The 20554-nt window shown below is 44.0% G+C and overlaps 1 protein-coding gene across 4 annotated transcripts in view; it reads right to left on the minus strand.

Annotated features, from left to right (window-relative positions):
• BMF (Bcl2 modifying factor) overlaps positions 1-20554 on the minus strand; it is a 58292-nt gene that overhangs the window by 22756 nt on the left and 14982 nt on the right. For 2 of the 4 annotated variants that reach the window (XM_039538564.1, XM_039538562.1), the window contains one exon: positions 14159-14286. The gene's annotated coding sequence lies outside the window, so the exon portion shown is untranslated. Of the gene's footprint in view, positions 1-952; positions 1070-14158; positions 14287-20554 lie in introns of those variants that run through there. The other 2 variants (XM_039538566.1, XM_039538563.1) reach the window with 1 other exon arrangement.

Consider the following 20554-nt stretch of genomic DNA (forward strand, 5'->3'; position numbering starts at 1 on the left):
GCTTATTTTACCGGAGTAGAATTCAGCTGCAGAGACAGTACAATGAAAGGATATAAAACAACGGTAAGATGTGGGGAGCCCCTTCAGGCAGGGGATGAACTGCTTTAGAGATATATGATTTTATGATAAATATCTTTTCCCTTTAGTTCCCGGCAATCTAATGACTCTGCCAGTTACCAGTTTATAGTCCGAGAGTAACAGGCGAGAAGATTTCCCCCTCACTAGTTTGGGGTTCATTAGCTCACAGAGCAGAGAGAAACAGATGTCACCCAGGCTCAGTTGGGGACAATATAAACATCTCCCTGATACAGACGGGGGAAGCCATTTCCTGGATGGGGGAGAGGGTCACTCGGCATAGTGAACTAGAACTAAATGGTACGAGCAGAGAGCAGATTTCTCCATGCCGAGGTGATGAGAGTCGGGGTCTCCACTCCAGGACCAAGACCGGGGAGAACAGGAGGCAGTCGCTCTAGGCGGGTAACTGCAAACCCCATGGGTCTAAGTGGAGGTCCCGACCTTTCTCAGTCCCTACCTGACTCCTGGCCCTATGGCACAAGCTGCTGCAACCGGGATGGCTCGATTTCGGCCCCGAGCCCAGCCAAAAGACACCAGAGAGAGAAGCTGCCACAGGCTCGCTCTCTCCCCACCGCCCTAAGGCTCCTGATCCACAGCCCCCTTCCAGCCAAGCCCGCCTGGACCAGGGGCGGGCTGCTAGGTCAGTGCCCGCCGGGACTGAGCCCCCCTGCAGCAGCAGCAGCTCCGGAGCCGCTGCCATGAGCGTGCGGGGTCTCTGCCCCACGGGGAGGGCAGGAGCCGGGGAGCACGGGGTGCAAAGGGGCCTCCTGACTGGCCCGCCCGGGAGCGCCTCCCGTGGCAGAGCTGGGGCGCGCTGCGCTCCATGCCCGCAGTGGGGACGCGGCTGGCAGGAGCCCCCGGCCCGGCGGGCACTTACCTGAGGCGAGGCAGGGCACCGCCGGGAGGGCGGGCGGGAGGACGGACGGACGCGGGCGCCGAGCCCGGGCGGAGCGAGGAGTCCCCAAGCTGCAGCCTCAGGCGCCGCCGCGCCGCATTGTTTCCAAAATACACTTGCTTCCTGGCATGCCCCAAACAGCTGATAGGAGCCCCGCCCCCAGTGACGTACGGCCAATACGGAAAGAGCGCCCCCCCCCCCCACCCCCAGCGCTGCCGCAGCAGCAGGGACAGGCGCTAATGTGCGGCCTTCCATGTACACCAGAGTAAGGGAGGGAGGGCAAATCCCCAGCCCCTCATGAAGCGCACAGTGCACAGCAGGGCTGGCGAAGGGAGGCTCCGGCTTGGCCGGCCGTCTGGTGTTACAGCTAGCCCGAGGGGTGCAGGGCAAGGAAGGCTTATGATAAGGGCTTTGACACGGTCCTTCATGACGGGCTCATAAGGAAAGCAGGGAAACGTGGTCTAGCTAAAACTACTACAGTATAAAGTGGGGTGCACCAGTGGTTGAAAGACCATCCCTATGGAACTGGGAGGGTGTATCTAGCGGGGCCCCACAAGGGTCAGTCCTAGGTCAGGTACTACTCCTTATTTTTCATTAATGACTTGGCTAATGGAGCAGAGAGTAAATTTATGAGATATGGGGATGACATCAAGCTAGGAGGGTTGCTACAATAATGGTAATACCTCGCAATCATCCAAGGATGTTAAAGCACTATGGAAAGAGGCTTAAATATTAGGGCTGTTGATTAATCGCAGTTAACTCACGCAATTAACTAAAAAAATTATTCGCGATAAAAAAACTAATCAGTTTTAATTGCACTATTAAACAATAGAATACCAACTGAAATGTTGGATGTTTTTGTACATTTTCATACATATTGTATTCTATGTTGTAATTCAAATCAGTGTCTATTATTTTTTATTGCAAATATTTGCACTGTAAAAATGATAAAAGAAATAATATTTTTCAATTCACCTCATACAAGTATTGAAGTGCAATCTCATTGTTGTGAAAGTGCAGCTTACAAATGTAGATTTTGTTACATAGCTGCACTCAAAAACAAAACAATGTAAAACTTCAGAGCCTACAAGTCCACTCAATCCTACTTAGGGTGACCAGATAGCAAGTGTGAAAAATCGGGACAGAGGATGGAGGGTAATAGGAGCCTATATAAGAAAAAGCTCCAAACATCGGGACTGTCCCTATAAAATCGAGACATCTGGTCACCCTAACCCTACTTCTTGTTCAGCCAATCGCTAAGACAAACAAGCATGTTTACATTTACAGTAAATAATGCTGCCCTAATCTTATTTACAGTGTCACCAGAAAGTGAGAACAGGCATTTGCATGGCACTTTTGTAGCTGGCACTGCAAGGTATTTACATGCCAGATATGCTAAATATTTGTATGCCCCTTCATGCTTCGGCCACCATTCCAAAGGACATGCTTCCATGCTGGTGACGCTTGTTAAAAAAATAATGCATTAATTACATTTGTGACTGAACTCCTTGGGGGAGAATTGTATGTCCCCTACTCTGTTTTACCCGTATTCTGCCATATATTTCATGTTATAGCAGTCTCAGTTGATAACCCAGCACATGTTCATTTTAAGAACACTTTCACTGCAGATTTCACAAAACACAAAGAGGGTACCAGTGTGAGATTTCTAAAGATAGCTACAGCACTTGACCCAAGGTTTCAGAATCTGAAGTGCCTTCCAAAATCTGAGTGGGATGAGATGTTTAGCATGCTTTCAGAAGTCTTAAAAGGGCAACACTCCGATGCGGAAACTACAAAACCCAAACCACCATAAAAGAAAATCAACCTTCTGCTGGTGGCATCTGACTCAGATAATGAAAATGAACATGCGTTTGCTTTGGATTGTTATCGAGCAGAACCCATCATCAGCATAGATGTATGTCCCCTGGAATGGTGTTTGAAGCATGAAAGGACATATGAATCTTTAGCACATATGGCACGTAAATATCTTGCAACGCCGCCTACAACAGTGTCATGCAAATGCCTGTTCTCACTTTCAGATGACACTGTAAACAAGAAGTGGGCAGCATAATCTTCTGCAAATGTAAACAAACTTATTTGTCTGAGCAATTGGCTGAACAAGAAGTAGGACTGAGTGAACTTGCAGGCTCTAAAATTTTACATTGTTTTATATTTGAATGCAGGGTTTTTTTACATACAAGTCTACATTTGTAAGTTCAACTTTCATGATAAAGAGATTACACTATGGTACTTGTAATAGGTGAATTGAAAAATACTATTTCTTTTTTTTTACAGTGCAAATATTTGTAATAAAAATAAATATAAAGTGAGCACTGTACACTTTGTATTCTGTGTTGTAATTGAAATCAATATATTTGAAAATGTAGAAAACAGTCACAAATATTTAAATAAATAGTATTCTATTATTGTTTAACAGTGCAATTAATAGCACGATTAATTGTGATTAATTTTTTTAATCGCTTGACAGCTCTAATAATTATTATTCCCATTCTTACAGGTGGGGAAACTGAGGCACCAAAAAGTCAAGGCCAATATTTTTAAAAGTGGATAGAGGCTTGAGGTATAGGGTGACCATATTTCCCAAAGGGAAAACAGGACACCACATGGGGCTGACCCAAGTTCTTCCCGCCATGGTGTTGGCCCGAACTGCTCACCCCTGCCCACCTCCCCTGCACACACAATGCTGTCACTGGTCGCTCCAGCTCTGCCTCCCACCCCACGCCAGGCTGGCATCACTGGTCAGCCCCCGCACATTCCTTCGCTCTACACCCCACTTTTTTGACAAATGTGGGCACTTGTCCCTTTTGCTCTTGTCAACTGATCAAATTGCCAAGAGCAAAGGGGACAAATGCCCACTTTTGCCAAAAAAGTCAGAACAGCTGGGACAGGGCTTAAAAAAGGGACTGTCCCGGCCAAAATGGGACCTATGGTCAACCTACTTGAGGTATCTCAGCTTTTGGGTATCCAACTTGACATACCTGAAGCCTGATTTTCAGAAATGTTGAGCATTCACAACTCCATTTGAACTCAATGGAACTGTGACATGTTTAGTCCCTTTGAAAATCAGGCCCAAGTCATGAAGGAATGGATTGCCACTGAGATCTCCCCAACTCCACATTACACCTGGAGTGCTTTTGTCCTTTTACTTACTCTTGGCAGCAAGGGCTTCTTGTGGAAAATTCTAAACCTCCAGTCAAGAACAATGTTCAGGTCTATGGAGGAGGTGATTGTGGTGCTTTTCCTTTGGGACCTTTGACCTCCTTTGTACCAGGATACACCGTCTGCAGTAGGTATGAATCAATCCATCCTTTTAGCAGAGTTTTCTAGCCAGGGATAGGAATTAGGGACCAGTTCTCTGGTACTCCATTTCTGCACTCAGCTCAGCATAGCAAAGTTCAGGGGAAAGGTGGCTTCAAACTACCATTGCATTCTGGGCCCACCTGGGGACCTGCCTTGCTCCCAGTGTAGATGAGGGCCCCCTCGAATAATAGCTGGTGTGCAGGCAATGCTTTGGCCACAGCTGTTTCCTCTTGGCCCACCTCCAACCTCCCCTGTATGCTGACCTGTGTGGCCTTCTGTGCTGAGGGTATTTTCTAGGGGCCAGAGAGCAATGGAGAAATCAGCCCTTGGGGCTTGCTGCAGAGCACTGCTGCCTCCACCCATATCAGTGAATAGGGGGCTTCTATGCTATCAGTGAGAAATACTTCATCTGTCTCCCTCCAAAACTGAGCATGTCAGATCTACAACGTTCCCACTACCTGCTTGATCTGGAAGCACAGGACTGCGCTCAGAATCAGCACTTGACTCTCCAAATGCACTGCATAGTACAAAATGTAACTGCTGGGCTCCCTGGTCAGTGTGTAGAGGGCTCCACTTCCTTTCTCTCTCATCATGCTCATCCTAGCCAGTCTACCCACTCAGAAAGGGGGACTCCCCCAAAGTCAATAAACTTTCATGATATGTAAGCAGCTAATACATGCCAGGCCTCATCTTGCTGTTTACAGTGTAAAACTGATGTGAGATCAGAATCAGACCTGCCACATTTTGCAGTTATACTGAAAAGCCTGTATGCCGTCTGTACATTTTTTGGGGGGGGGGGAAAGTGGGGGAAGAGATGAGGCTGAAGCCCTGCTCTTCACCTGTTGGAGAAGTCTGGGAATTCCTTAAGAAGCGTTCATCATGCAGCAAGTTATTTTGGAGTTTTGTTTTTCCCCCCTGTTTACTTTTAATGGAAATTTCTTACAACCAAACTACAAGAGTTACACACACACACATACAAGAAATAGTCAGTATTACTGTGCTTTAAGAATACTGACCAAAAAATCATCTAAACCCCCCCACCTCAAAAAAAACCCACCCCAAAACAGTGACATAAAATTAAGCCAAAGCCAGATCTTGGTTGAACATCAGGAAGAAAATTCTTAAGAATGAGATCTCTTAGAGTGTAGAATAATCTCCCAAGGGAAGTGGTGGAAGCCCTAATACCTGAGTCATTTAAAGCTATTATTATTAATTATTATTATTATTATTTGTATTGCACTTAGAGGCCTCAACCAAGAACAGGGCCCCATTGTTCCAGGTGCTGTATAGACACATAGTAACAGACAGCTCCTGCCCTGAAAAACTTTCAATCTAAATAGAGAAGACAGACAAAGGATGGCAGGTCAGCTGCAGAGTTGAGAAGAGAACACAGATCTCCTGACTATTAGTTCAGTGCCCTTTCAACTAGACCATGTTGCCTCCCAACTAGACTGGACAACTCAAGAATATTCTCTAGAGCAGGGTTTCTCAACCCGTGGGTCAGGACCCCAAACTGGGTCACCAGAATGTTTCAAAGGGTCACATGGCAGTTCCTGTGGTTCCAGTCCCATGGGACTGGCTGGTTTTGCCTTCCTGCTCCAGGCACTGCAACCTCTGGGGTCCCAGCACCACTCAGGTCATGATGATGAGAGTCCAGGTAGGCCAAATTTGAGTGAGTGGCACCGCAATCCCATGAGTCAGATCCAGGGCTGGCTCCAGCTTTTTTGCCGCCCCAATCAGCAGGAAAAAAAAGAAGAAAAAAAGAAAAAGAAAAAAAAAGAAAAACCCGATTGAGCTGCCACTGAAGTGCCGCCAGAGAAGAAGCCAGGAAGTGAAGGACCTGCTGCTGAATTGCCACCAAAGACTCAAGCGGGCCGACTGAGCTGCCGCTGAAGTGCCAACAATGATGACCTGGACGTGCTGCCCCAGCAACAGACAAACTGCCGCCCCTTTCTATTGGCCGCCCCAGGCACCTGCTTCCTCTGCTTGTTCCAGGAGCCGGCCCTGGTCCACTCACACAAATTTGGTCTAGTGAGGGAGGTGGGGCCAAACCTGAGAGGCGCAGCAGCCCTGGAGGTTGCAATGCCTGGAGCAGAGAGCCAAGCCCAGCCAGCCCCATAGCACAGGAGCCGCTACTGTGGGGTGAGTGGTGTGCAGGACCCAATCCCATCCCCCCCGGGGGGGTGGGATTCAATCGAAACCACCCCAGGCCTCCACCCCTAGACTATTTACTGCGTCGCGATAGGCCATAAACATTTTGAATGGGTCCTGAGCCCCAAAAGGTTGAGAACCACTGCTGTAGAGAACAATCCTGTGTTGGTTAAGTGGGAGAATGGAGTCACTAGAAGTAGTAAGTCTTTCCCATCTCTAACGTGTGTAAACCAATAAATACACTGTGTAAATTTTAGGGGAACAGTGTGCAAGAAGAAACACTACAGAGAAACATTTTTTTCCAAAAATCGTGTTTTCATTTTTACATTAATTCAATCTTACTAATCAAACCCCATTGTGCTTAGGACCCTGCACTGCCCGCCACTTTCATGGCAGTGGTTCTGACTCTGACAGTAGAGCCCTTATAACAAATGAGCTGGGAATTTGTTGGCTGGGTTTGAAAGTGATGTGAGAGTCCAACAGCAGCTAGTTATTTTCAAACAAAACCATTGTTTGTTGGTTTTAAACGCTAGGAGTTTAGGAGACTCCCATGGGCTTTTGAAGTCTGAGTGCTCCAATAGTAGGGTAAGAGAAACACTGAAATACACTGTTGTGATACATGTGCATAATATGCAAAAATAAATAATCTGGAGGAAAAAGGGGGGTTAATTGTGGAGGAAAAGCTCTCAGAAGTTACCTTTGGGCAACCCTCCTCCATCCTCTGCTTCCCATAACAATATCAAAGCCAGGTAGGAAAACACTTTGGGATTTGGGAAACAGTCAGCAGTTTACTATTGTGTTACTTGCTTGTAGGATTGCTTTCCTGGGGTCTGCTCCTGCTTCCATGGAAGTCAATAGTAAAACTCCTATTGATTTCAAAAGTGCAGGATCAGGTCCCTAGATACAAAATGACCATGTCATGCTGTCTTTAAAACCTAGGTAACAAGATCACTTGGAAGGGAGATTTTAAAACCCAGCTGGCTGCTGAGTAATGTTAATTGCTGTCAAGACTGCCACAGAGTTATTGAGGTTTGTAACCTAAACTCAGGAGACGGGTTAGATTGGGAACCGATTACCAGAAAGGTGAGGCAAGTTACTGTGAGATCTTAATATAACATTCCCCCTGACTGGGCTTTGTGATCCTCTTTAGTTTAACACTCCAGACTCTCAGTGATTTTTGAGAGGCTATTTACAAGTGGCATCGCTAGATCTGTGTGCTAATAATGCGCTCTCTCTCCAAGAAACACTGATACATTTCTTTATGGCTCCTGTTCCAAAGTCCATTCCATAGTCTTTTATTTGCCTGATGAAGGGTTGATCCTGCTCCTCATTACAGAGGGATTAAGGCACCTCTGCTTGGGTTGTGTATCCTTATAAAGTGAGAAAGAGAAAGGACTGGCTCTTTTTATTTTCAATAAAGGACTGAATCCTAATTTAATTAAGCCTAGTTCCCCACCTTAGAAAATCAGACAACCTGGAGGAAACTGCTACAAAACAGCAACATAAAGCTTTCTATTTATTAGAGATGTGCAAATTTTGTGACACCAATGGCCAGACACTGGCAACTTGCCAGACACCTGAGGGATGCATCTAATTTGCATGTGCAGTGATATAAATAAAAAATGAATGCACCACAATTCCCATAGCTTGTATCGTCCATGATAAAAAAAAAAGCTTGTTGATTGTGCTTATTAGTGGTAAAAAAAAACAGTATCAATCTACTTTACCCTCATCTTGTGGGTGAAGACGGTTAGGGAGCCACACTTTAGATCCCCCGAGGCTGCACTTTTGGAACCCCTGTGGTGCAGAAATGTATGGTAACTGAAATTCATGTCTATAATCAAGCTAGATGGTTATAAAGCTCAGGAAGGATATTTGTGCCTTTCAGTGATTTAAAAAAAAGATATGGCAGCATATCTGAGAGAATGGACTCAGAGGGATTCCTTGAGGAAATTAGACATTGTTAAGAAATGGCTCCGAGTAAATAGACCGAAACCAAGACAGAGACAGAGAGTCTGAAATGGAAATTTGTGAACTGAGGGCAAGTTATACCAGTGACCTTGCTGCATTCTGCTAATAGAGCTGCCACAATAGCACTGAGACAAACTCCTTACCTGGGAACTGGACCCCCTGGGGTAGACATTCTGTCAGTAATTTCTGCTCATTAACGTACATGATGGTATTTTTATACATGGAGGTTTATCTGGAATCATGTGTGATGGCGTCCCTGAGACATTTGTAGGAAAAAATGTCCCAACATTCCATTCTGATCAGTGGAGAACAATCATTCAGCGGTAGACTGCTGTGACGCTTAGAAAAGTGGTAGGAGAACGGCTTTTTTATATATCTACTGCCCATATCTATTCCTTGATTTGTCTTCAGAGCCATTTCTGCTTATTTTGCTACAAAAACATGCTGACTACTGTCAGCACAAAATAATTGCATAATAAGTTGTATTCGTAGGCCCCAGTCCTGCAAACTGCTCTGCATGGGTGGATCCTTACTTCAGTGGGGCTCCATGCAGGCACACAAGTCCTTCCACTCAGATGAGCTTGCAGGAGCAGGACCTGAAGCTGTCAGTGCCATTTGGATTGGGCCAAGCTTATTGGTGTTTTACTATCTGTTAAGTAATAAGTCATGTTATTATTATATAATATTAATCAGTGTGACTAAGTTTCAGGATTTTATTGCAACTCTTGTGATTTGGGGTTTATTCTTAAAACCCCACTTACTGGAATCAAGAGATTGCATGAGCATCTCAGCTTTCATTGACATAAAAAACTTTTTAGCCCTCATGGTTGTGGTGAGAAGCTTGAAAACATGAACTGAGGCCTGGTCTACACTGGAAGGTGTGGGGGGGATCGATCTAAGATACGCAACTTCAGCTACGAGAATAGCGTAGCTGAAGTCGATGTATCTTAGATCAACTTAGCTTGACTTATTTCGTGTCCTCGTGGTGCGGGATCAACGGCCTCCGCTCCCTCGTTGACTCCGCTTCCGCCTCTCACCCTGGTGGAGTTCCGGAGTCAATGGGGAGCGCGTTTGGGGATTGATGTATCGCGTCTAGACGGGACGCAATACATCGATCCATGATAGATCGATCACTACCCGCTGATCTGGCGGGTAGTGTAGACATACCCTCAGTGTAGCTTAAATCCCTCAGAAATCAGAAGACAAATACCGCCCTCCCCCAACATTTTTATTTTTAAACCTCATGATTTTTAAGGAAATGTCATGATTTTAGTGGGTCTGGACCACAATTTTTGATTGCTTGGGGTTGGCAAATACTGTTATGTTCTGCCTTATCACAATAAAATTGCCATCTGAGTTCTGTCACTACAGAATCTTTATTACTTGTGTTGTGGGAAGCAGAAAAAAACCCACTTGATTTTCAGGCTTTGACTCTGATCATTCAATCCTCACACAAGCTAAACTTCAATCCCATGTAAGGGAGTTTGGTCTGTATTAGACTGCAGGGTTCATTGGGTTCAGCATGGCTTGCTGATAGATAGAAAAAGGTGTCGCTCACTTTGAACTGAGCAAATTTGATAATGAAGTCATTTACAGAGAATAAACATTCACTGAGATGGTGTTTCTGTTAGGCCTCTTTCTGAATGTAGCCAAATTTTAAAAGACATAGGTCTCAGGGGGCTTCTGTCTCTTTAAATGTTTCTGACAGCAAAATAAAAACACTCTTTTCTTCCTAGGGTGACTAAGTGTCCAGTTTTTGACTGGAATGCCTGGTCAAAAAGAGACCCTGGCGGTTCTGACCGGTGCTGACCAGGCCGCTAAAAGTCCTTAGCACAGTGAGTTAAGACAGGCTCCCTGCCTGCTCTGGTTCCACGTGGCTCCCGGGAGTGGCCGGCAAGTCCTGCTCCTAGGTGCATGGACGGCCACAGTGGTCTGTGTACTGTCCCAGCCCTGAGCACCAGCTCCGCAGCTCCCATTGGTTGGGAACTGTGGTCAATGTGAGTTGGGGGGGCAGCGCCTGCAGGCATGGGTGGTGTTTGTGGGCATGGGCAGCGCGCAGAGCCCCCTGACCCCTAGGAGCCAGAGGGGTGGCATGCTGCCACTTCCAAGAGCCGCGTGGAGCCAGGGCTAGCAGGGAGCCTGCCTTAGCCTCATTGTGCTGCTGACTGGGAGCTGCCTGAGATAAGCACCGCCCGGCCGGAGCCCACACCCCAAACCCCCTCCCACATCACAATCCCCTGAGCCCCCTCCTGCACCCTAACTCCCTCCCAGAGCCCACCCCAACCCCCTGTCCCAGGTCAGAACTCCCTCCCAATCCTAATCCCCCCCCAAGCCCATACCCCACACTCCCAGCCCTGAACCCCCTCCCACATCCAAACTCCCTTCCAGAGCCCTCACCCCCTCCCACACACCAACCCCCTACCCCAGCCCTGAGCACCTCTCCTGCACTCCGAACCCCTCAGCCCCAGCCCAGAGCCCCCTCCTGCACCCCAAACACCTCATCCCTGGCCCCACCCCAGAGCCCATGCCCCCAGCCACAGCCTGCACCCCCTCCCACACCTCAACCCCCTACCCCAGCCCTGAGCCCCCTCCTGCACTCTCAACCCCTCAGTCCCAGCCCGGAGCCCCCTCCTGCACCCCAAACCCCTCGTCCCCTGTCTCACCCCAGAGCCTGCACCCTCAGCCAGAGCTCTACCCCCCTCCCGCACCGCAACCCCCTGTCCCAACTTGGAGCCCCACCCTGGAACCCGCACCCCCAGCCCTCTCCCCCTCCCACACCCCAACCCCCTGCCCCAGTCCAGTGAAAGTGAGTGAGGGTGGGGATAGGGTGAATGGGGGTGGGGCCTTAGAGAAGGGGCAAGGCCTCAGGGAAGGGAAGGGGCGGGGAAGGGGGTGGGGCAAGGGTGTTCGGTTTTGTGCGATTAGAAAGTTGGCAGTCCTATTTCTTCCAAAGCCATGGAAATCCCCTTGGAAAGCCATTCATTCTGTCCCAAGGAAGGCAGAAAGCCCTGTGATAAATGAGACCTGAGGAGCGGCCCTCAGTTTGCATTGTCAGCTGGGCAAACATAAGCTTGTATGTCCATTCAGCATTTCTTTTCTTCTTCTGCAACAGTGCAAGCTCACAACCCACAAAGCCTAAAAGCAACTTGTTGAAGGAAGTTCTACAACTCTGATTGTGGTGTGTATGTGCGTGTGTCAGGGTGGTACATGTCATTCATTGCCCCCTGTGGTCAGATTGATTTTCGCCCCTCTGCCTTTTCTTTCTCTCCTCCCTATTCTCACAGACTTCTGCTGTAGAATTCCATTTTCTATAGGGAACTGGCCCAATTCTGTAGAGACTCTCTATAGAGTAGAATTTCTATAGCATGCTACTGATTTCTGTAGAAAGTAAGGAATTCTCATCATTTACTTCACCTATGGAAACAAATCTGGAATCAGAAAACGATTCATTTACATTTAAGTTACTGTTATATAAACTGCAGTTTATTCTTCCCCCTCCCCTTTCTCATCTGTCTCCTGTTTCCCATCTCCTGTCTTTACTTTCTGCTTCTCTATTCCTGTCTCATCCTTTTTTACCATCCCACTTCTCCTTCTTACTAGCTGTCATCTCTTTTCTCATCTGACAGCCTATTCTGCCCCACCTTGCTGTTGTCTGGACCCAATCCTGCAAGCTAAATTCATTTTATGCCATAAGCCTGCAAACACTTACGTAAGGGTTTAACTTTGCTACCATGATTTCAAGAAAACAACTTCTGGTATTAAAGATAAGCATGTGCATAAATGTTTGCAGGATTGGGTCCTCCCTTTCTAGGTGCCTGATCAGATGCTTATTAAAGTCAATGTAAAGGCTCCCACTGCTGTCTGTGAGTGTTGGATCAGGCCCTAACTTCAGTATTGTACAACAAATAATAATAATAAATTAAAAATGGGAATTGTAGGTGCTTAGCACTTGCCAGAGGCACTCTGCACCTCTCAGGATCAGGCTCTTTACATCTGAATATAGAAAAATACATTGTTGTTAAGTGTCATATTTGGACAATGCTTAACATATGGGGCCTGACGCTGCACCCTTGACTTCGATTTCCATGGAAGTTTTGCCTGCATAAGGTCTGTAGAATTGGGGGCCCAAAAATTCTTCCTAACTGAAAAGCTTGTTGGAGAGAAAAATCTGGTTTAAGAACAGTGACAGGCTTAAAGTGAACAATTGGAATATTTTAAATAGATTTTTTAAATTTCCCCAGTCTACTTTATTTCCCTCCAGTTCAAGTAACAATAATAACAGTTAATACTTTGCATTTCTATAGCACTTGCCTATAAACACTTATGTGGATGCTTAACGCTATGCATTTGGATTAGTCCCAGTACTACTCACAGTATGTAAAATACATAAGTGTTTGAAGGATCAGGACCTCATGGATTAAACTCCACCTCACCCCCCATTAGGGTAAGGAAATGTTATCCCCATTTTACAAATCAGGAGAATGGTAATATATATATATATATTATTTTTTTTTGGTAACCATTTGCTTCAAGATTGACTATGATAACATTCATACCAGAAAATATATTTTGGGTATTAATGACATCATTGCTATAGATCCCTTCTTGTAAATTTAAAATTAAATCATAGAGGCTCGATCCTGGGAAGTGCTGAGTACCCTAATTTCCTACTGAAGTTTGTGAGCACTCTGGGTATTCACACCATGCACAATTAGGTCCTAAAACAATAAAATCAAAATCAAAGTAAGACAGCAAAGTAAAAATAGAACCATTATTGCCCAGTCTTGCTAATATTCTGAAGGAATCATCTAGCTCTGATACCTGCCAGCAGATTAACATTTCTGGTCTATTTCTTTAAAGTTAATATGAAAAGAAATATGTCAGTGTTTGATTTTGTTGCAATGATCCTGTGTTTTCCTGACAATTTCACATAGGAGGACATCCAGCCTGTTGAATGGTCCATGGGCCTGATCCTGCAAACCTGTCACAGGAGAATTTGCTATAGGGTTTGTTGGACCAGGCCCTATATTTGTCCATGTAAATTTATTTCCTCTTTTTCATCACCTATGGGCAACCCTTAGAATCTTTTTTTTTAAAGTGTCTATTGCTTTTAGCTAACTATAGTATTTACTCTATGTAGTATAGAAAATTTTATTATAATAGATGTTTTAAAGGTTGATAATTAAGACATTAAATGTATTTCTGAAGAGGCATAGGGAGAGATTCTCATTTTGTTCCTTTGAATTTTGTGCACAATAATATTTTTCCACCTATTTTCAATGTAAATTGAGTATAATTTTCTCTCAGACAGTTAATTAATAGGATTAGCACAAAAACTAGGGGCTTAATCCTGCTCCCACTGAAGTCTCCCCTTAAACTTCTATGTGATCAGACCCTACATTTTTAGAGGAAACTGTTTTTGTACAAAAATCCCCAAACCTGGAAAATAAACTTGAAAAACAAAATAAAAAAAAAAGATCAAAAATGAAATCTCAGAATTCTTCTGCCAGAGTGTTTTTGCAGATAATATTCACCAACTCCTTATGAAACCTTTCCCCCCTCATGAAAACTTCAATCCTCACGTAGACCCAGGGGAATAAGCAGCAGATTTGCTGGAAACTTTGAAAAAGTTTTTCTTTGGATTATAATACTGAAGCTTCTTATCAGCAGCCCCTGTCCTATACCATACATAGAAAAGGAAACTGGATATTTCTTACATGAAATATGCTAAACATCATAGCTTACCCCTTCCCCTCTGTACTCGGGTGCAGCAGTTCTGATGCCGAGATCCCAATGGCAGCAATGCTTTTATCGGGAAAGGGTCCTCCGCTTTGGCTCCTTTCTTCCTCTTCCCTTTATACTACCTGATGTTTCTAGGAAGTGAGTTGAAAGGCTGAGACAGATTTTCATTTTTAATAACTGAGCTTCAGGTTCCCAGGGAAAAAAATGTCCTCCATTGGAGACAAGAAGGTCCTGTGTCACCCAAATTCTTTATTTATTAAAGACACAAGGAGATCCTCTTACAAAACCCAAGTAAAGACTCCTCCTTAAATCTGGCGAGAGGTTCACTGGGCCTGCTTCTTTCTTTCAATCGCTTTTCATTTCCACATCTCTGTCATGCAAATCTTAAAACATGTCCAGTGATGGAAGTGAAGTTTCTACATGCAGGAAGCACTGTCTGTTGGTTAAAACACAGGGCCCCAGGGTCAGGAGATGTAGGTTCTGTTCTGCGCTTAGCCACTGATTCACTGTATGACCTTGAAAAGTCACTTAATTGCTTTGTGCCTCAGTTTTATTATCTGTAACATGGGGCTGATAATACTACTCCAAACCTCTGCGTGGTACAGAATAAAACACTGCTGAAATAAAAGCACATTGAGCTCCTCTGATGATAGGTCTTATGAAAGTACAAAATATTATTGTTGTCATCCAGATTTACCAAACGTGGTGACTGAGGAATGGGAGGTGATCATCATTTGAACTCCCTCCCTTCTTACTGCTCACTGGTGTGGATGTGCAGATGCAGGCGTATGCTAGTAATTTGAGAAGACTGTAGAATCATGTGGAAAATTCACAGTGAAATGTGAAACCCTCCAAAGTGGTTTTCATGTTTTGATCTGAATTTTAAAAATGATCCATTTTTGTGAAAAGAACCATGAAATGTGAGGGGTTCTTGCTTAAAAATAGGGCCATCCTGGAGTGGAAAATGAGCCTACCACCACTCAAAAAAGGGAGTTTCATTTAGAAGAAAACATGACATTTTCAAAATATACATTTCTAGGCAAAAAACATTTTGCAAATGAAAACCTTGCTGCATTTGCAAAGATCCACATCAAAGAAATGTAGCAAAACCCAAAAGGCCATATTTTCAAATATGCGAGTGCAAATTGCCAGCGCATAGGTGCAAAAATTGGGGGCTGTATGACTTTTCAGGTGTGCAGTTTGGACACATGCAAACACGCACATCCACGTTTGAAAATCTGCCCCCGAGCTTCTGAGTCATGAAAGGGCCTAGAACAAAACAAGAACAGTTTTGTCTCTTTTGCACAGGTCAGAGGAAGGCTGAAAGCTGCTTAGGCAACTGTGGGCAGCATTCACTAAAGCCTTGGCAGGGGGCTTTAAACAGACTGTGGAGTTACAGCTGATTCCAAAGGAAATAGGACAGGAAAGAAGTGATGCCAAGGGAGCAGTCAAATCAGATGGTGTTTTGAATCCCACTGCTAGGTGGTAATGTTGGGGGCAGAGATAATTGTAAATGACAATAGAAATGTAGCAACTTCTCCTTCCTCTTTATTACTCACAATTTGTTTATTCCGTTTGCCTGCCTTTTGTGAAGCAATTTGGCTTCCCTGCTTGCTCCTGCACTTGTTGACACCTGACCTCATCCATCATGAAGCAGAACTACTCCTGGGGACTAACATTAGGGGCTATTTCTGGCCAGATACATTTTCTCTTATAGAGTTTTCTCTCAATTTTTCTCTCCTGTGTCTTTTCCTCTGTTTTCTCCTGCTGTCTCTCTTCTCTTTTGTAATGTTTTGTCCTTTCAACTCCCATTTTTCTCAGTCATCTCCATTTTCTCCCTCCATCTGCTCAATTTTTCACATAAACTTTCCCTTACTCCCAGTAATTTTTCCAGACATGAGGTTGGGAGATGCTCACTTCCAATGTTATTCTCTGGGTTAATGATAATACTTAGTGCTTTCCATCTTCAAAGCACTTTACAGACATTAGTGAAACCCCACAGTGTCCATGAGGCAAATATCTTATCTCCATTTTACAGAAGTGGAGACTGAGGCAGAGAGATTAAATCTTCAGTAGTGGCCACTTATTCTGGGGGTCTCAGTTTTTGGATGCTTTAACTGGGCACCCAAAATAGTTAGCCACTTTTGAAAATTAGGCTGTATCTATCTGAATTTTTTTAAGGTTCTATCCCCTTAATATATAACTACCATAAGTGATTTAACTGACTTGACCACTCAGTGGCTCTGTGGTAGAACCAGGATTAGAAAGTAAACAGTGTTTGATGATTCCCCTTCCTCTAGCCTCTATCTAGGATCTGTCTGTCCCTAGATTGTGAGCTTCCAGAAGCAAGCACTCAAATGTCTGCAAAGCACCTAGCAAAGTCTGAGTGTTACCAAAAACAAATAATAAATAATAACACTAATGTACGGGTTTCTGGCTCCCAGCCCTGTGCTCAGTTCAATAGACAATGCTGCCTCTAATATCAAACCTTTAAAAAAAAATTCCAATATTCTACTGGTCCAAGCTTCTGTAGCAACACTATTGTAAGCTGGGATGTTTAGGTCTTTACTGTAGAATAATATATTTCTTTTTAAAGGGAAATTACAATTGAGCGATACGATGGCTTCTGTCTGAAGCCCCATTGAGATGCTGGGTACCTGTAGAATCCTACTTTCCTTTGTGTTGCATAGTTCTCTGGGAAAGCTAAATGACAAAAATCCAAAAGCACTTGCAGTTTGATTCAATAGTTCCTTCTGATTCGCATGAACTTGGGGATCATTTACTAAGGAAAAGAAGGTTAAGCTCTCTTTTTGTACTGAGTCAGTACTGTACCTGTACCCACTAGTTTTGGAAGGTTCATTGCCCTCCAAACACATATATAAATCCTTTAAAAATAGTTATAAACCACCTGCTCGTCTTGGAGAGCCCAATCCTGCAAACACTCTGCATGGCTAACGTCCACTGAAGTAAATGGAGTTCTGCATACAGAGACCTTACAGCATCTAAGTCCATAGTGCTTAGTACTTTATCTTAATGTACAATAACTTGGGGATGATTCTGAACTGTCAGATATGAGGTCACTGGTGTAGGTGAGGGGAGAATCAGGCCCAGTGTGTCCAGTGGCTAGAGCAAGGGAGTGGGAATCAGGAGACCTGGGTTCTTTTCTGAGCTCTGTTACTGAACCTCTGGGTGATCTTAGACAAGTCACATCACCTCTTCAAGCCTTGGTTCCTCCATCTGTAAAATGGGGATAATTTTACCTACTCACCTTTGTGAAGCTCTTTGAAATCTAAAGATGAAAGGTGCTATATAAGTACAAAACATTATTGTTATGATTATTATGTCACTGAAAGGTAATTTTTTCTATATTTGGAATAAAGGGCCTGATAATCTTCTCACTTACCCCAGTTTTATAGCAAGGTAACTGTACTGACTTCAGTGAATCCTGATTTACACTAGTCTGAAAGGCGAATCAGACTAGTGGTCACAGATTTTACCAATGAATGCAGTGCCACAATAACACATGCATTCTCACTCCATCCCTTTCACAAACTAATACCTCCATTAATTCTATGTAATCTTTGTGCAAATTCTATGTAGTCTTTGTGCAAAAATTCCATTAGTGTCAGAGCCTTTCTAAGCTTAAATAGTCTTACAGCACTTATCTTCTAGTCCCCTCAACTTGTATGCTCTATTTTGAAGTTCTCTTTCAGTTTTCATTGTGTTGACTAAAGCTGGGAGAATCTTGCAAAAAAAAATCTGCAAATAATTGACTAATATTTTTAAACAAATTCAGTTTGGCTGTGTTTGTGGCCCATTTGTGTCTACTTTCTTTATCTAATTCTTGTCTGCTAATAGTTGTATGAGTCAGTTTTACTAGCACAAAAACTCACAGAAGATGAAGCTCACACATTTGAATACTCATGGAGCGTGGATTACAACTTCCTCTTCTCTGAGAATTTATACCAGAAACCTGACTACAGTATATGGTTTACACTCATCCAGTCAAGAATAGAAACCATACCATGTATCTTTGGGAACCAATCACAAGTAAGCAATGCAACTCAAGTACTACACTATGGAGTAGAGAAAAATTGTGGAAAATGCCACTGAATAATTTCAAATAACAAATCCATTTAAGGCCATTGCAAAATGACATCCCATAAATAGAAAAAATGGCATAATGCATCACATTATAGGTTACAAATTGTTCACTCCGTTTTAGAGTTTGTATATTCCAGAGGGAGCTTCATTCTCCCTGAAGAGCAGGAGCCTTAGAGTGAGCTGGGAGATCCTTGGATGGTCCTTGAGGGAGGTGAAGAAACTGGCATTCTAGTTAATGGGTTCAGGACTTGACAGGCTTATCACTAGCAGAAGTCTTCTAAATATGGGGGATTCTGATCTCATGATGCATAAACAGGATTTGCATAAACAAGTTTTGATAATATACAGTAGACAGACACACTGAACTAAATTCACCCCAGTGTAACTCCCCTGCCTTACACCAGGGATGAATTTGGCCCATGGTGTGACCTCATCCAAAATTACTGCTGCCTCCTCTATTAACATTGTATTTGCTCAATGCCTGTCTTGTATATAACTCTTTATTTTTAAGTGGGTTTATATAGCATTGTGCCTTCCAGAATATATAAGGTAGGATTTTGTGTATTCACATGTGTACACACGTGTGTACGTGCAGCATGGCACGATCTATGCTCTCTGCATGTCTATATATGGTAAGTAAATACAAGCGTCTAGGCAGTAGGGGCGGGGGAGCCCTTGGCCCTGATCCATTACACCCAGCCTTTCTAGAACACTATTAAAATTTGATGTTGTTTTCCTCCTGTGTCTCCTGAGTTCTTTGTTCCACTCAGGCCAGTGCTGACCAGCACGACTCCCAGACTAGACAGATGGGGGGGAGGGGGAAAGAGAGGGAGAGAAAGAGAGAAAGAGATGGTCTGTAGTTTGGGTTTCGCCGGTCTTGCAGTTTCTAATGAGCTGTCAATCAAATGAGCTGTTTCTCCAGAGCTTATCTGTGACTGGTGAGAAGCGCCAGCACCAAGGATTCATTCTAACCAGATAGAGAGACATGGACACAGACGGTGCATTAAAATACCTTTTAGCTTCACAACCAAGATTTCTCTTAGAATTCTGGTCATGTTCAGAGTCTCACATTAAGAATATATACGCAGTCTTACAGCATATAGACAACTGTGTGCCCGTATCATAGAGAATAGGACCAGTGCCCACTTCGCCTCAAAATTGGGTAGGCAGGATTGATTCAGGCCTTTTATCAGACAGGCTTGCAGGTCAGGGCTAGGTTGGCTCACCTTTTTGGTAGTCACAGTGAGGAAGCTGATTTCTACATATGAGTCGAAACTGGGATCATTTTGTGAATCCACGAAAACTTTGGAGGTTTGATTAGAAAACAGGACCTAGATCTACATTACTCGGGGCTTTAGGTTTGCAAAGCAAAATCTCAGCTGACAAAGATTTACAAAACCAAAGCTCTATGGTTTCCTTCCCTTGGAGAACACAGAGTGAACTGTTTGGAGGGGAAATGCTATAATATATCCCTGAGCTCAGTGAAATATTCAGCACTTCCCAGGATAGGCCCTGTGGTTGTCAAGGTCTGCTGGCATTTTTCCTATAAGCCTTCATTAAATTTGGTATCTTTTGAAGCCATACTGAACCATGTGAACTGACTATTGAAATCTTTTCTCACCATATCCTTCTTCATTATATAATTGTAACCCACAATCATTACTGACTCTTAGGGAAAGAGAAGTAAATTGACAACCCACCAATTTGCATCAACCATGCAGCTTTACACTACACCTCAATAAAGGTGTTAGTGCTATTGTAGCTACTTTACTTTTGTAATCAACAATAGAAAAATATTTCAGAACAGTTGCTCTGTTCACCTTTTTTTTAAAAGACAAACAAGTTTTCCTTAAAATCCATTGTAACATATGTTTCTTGGATATTTCGCTACATTTTGATTTGTGCTTTCTCTAACATTCTGTCCCAACCATTTTCCTTACTCTCTAGAAGAAGAAGGGGCCTGAGCAGGGTGACCAGTAGGGTGACCAGATGTCCCGATTTTATAGGGACAGTCCTGATATTGGATTTTTATACTTGCTATCTGGTCATCTTATGCCCGAATCTCTTTCATTTATACTAGTATAAATCAAGAGTAACGCCACTAAACTCAAAGGAGTTAAGAACATAAGTGTGGCCTTACCGGGTCAGACCAATGGTCCATCTAGATCAGTATCCTGTCTCTGACAGTGGCCCGTCCCAGGTGCTTCAGAGGGAATGAACAGAACAGAGCAATTTCAAGTGATCTCCCCTGTCATCCAGTCTCAGCTTCTGGCATTTGGAGGTTTAGGGAACCTG

The sequence above is a fragment of the Mauremys reevesii genome, linkage group 4 (genome assembly GCF_016161935.1).
Source record: "Mauremys reevesii isolate NIE-2019 linkage group 4, ASM1616193v1, whole genome shotgun sequence".
NCBI classification, from domain to species: Eukaryota; Metazoa; Chordata; order Testudines; family Geoemydidae; genus Mauremys; species Mauremys reevesii.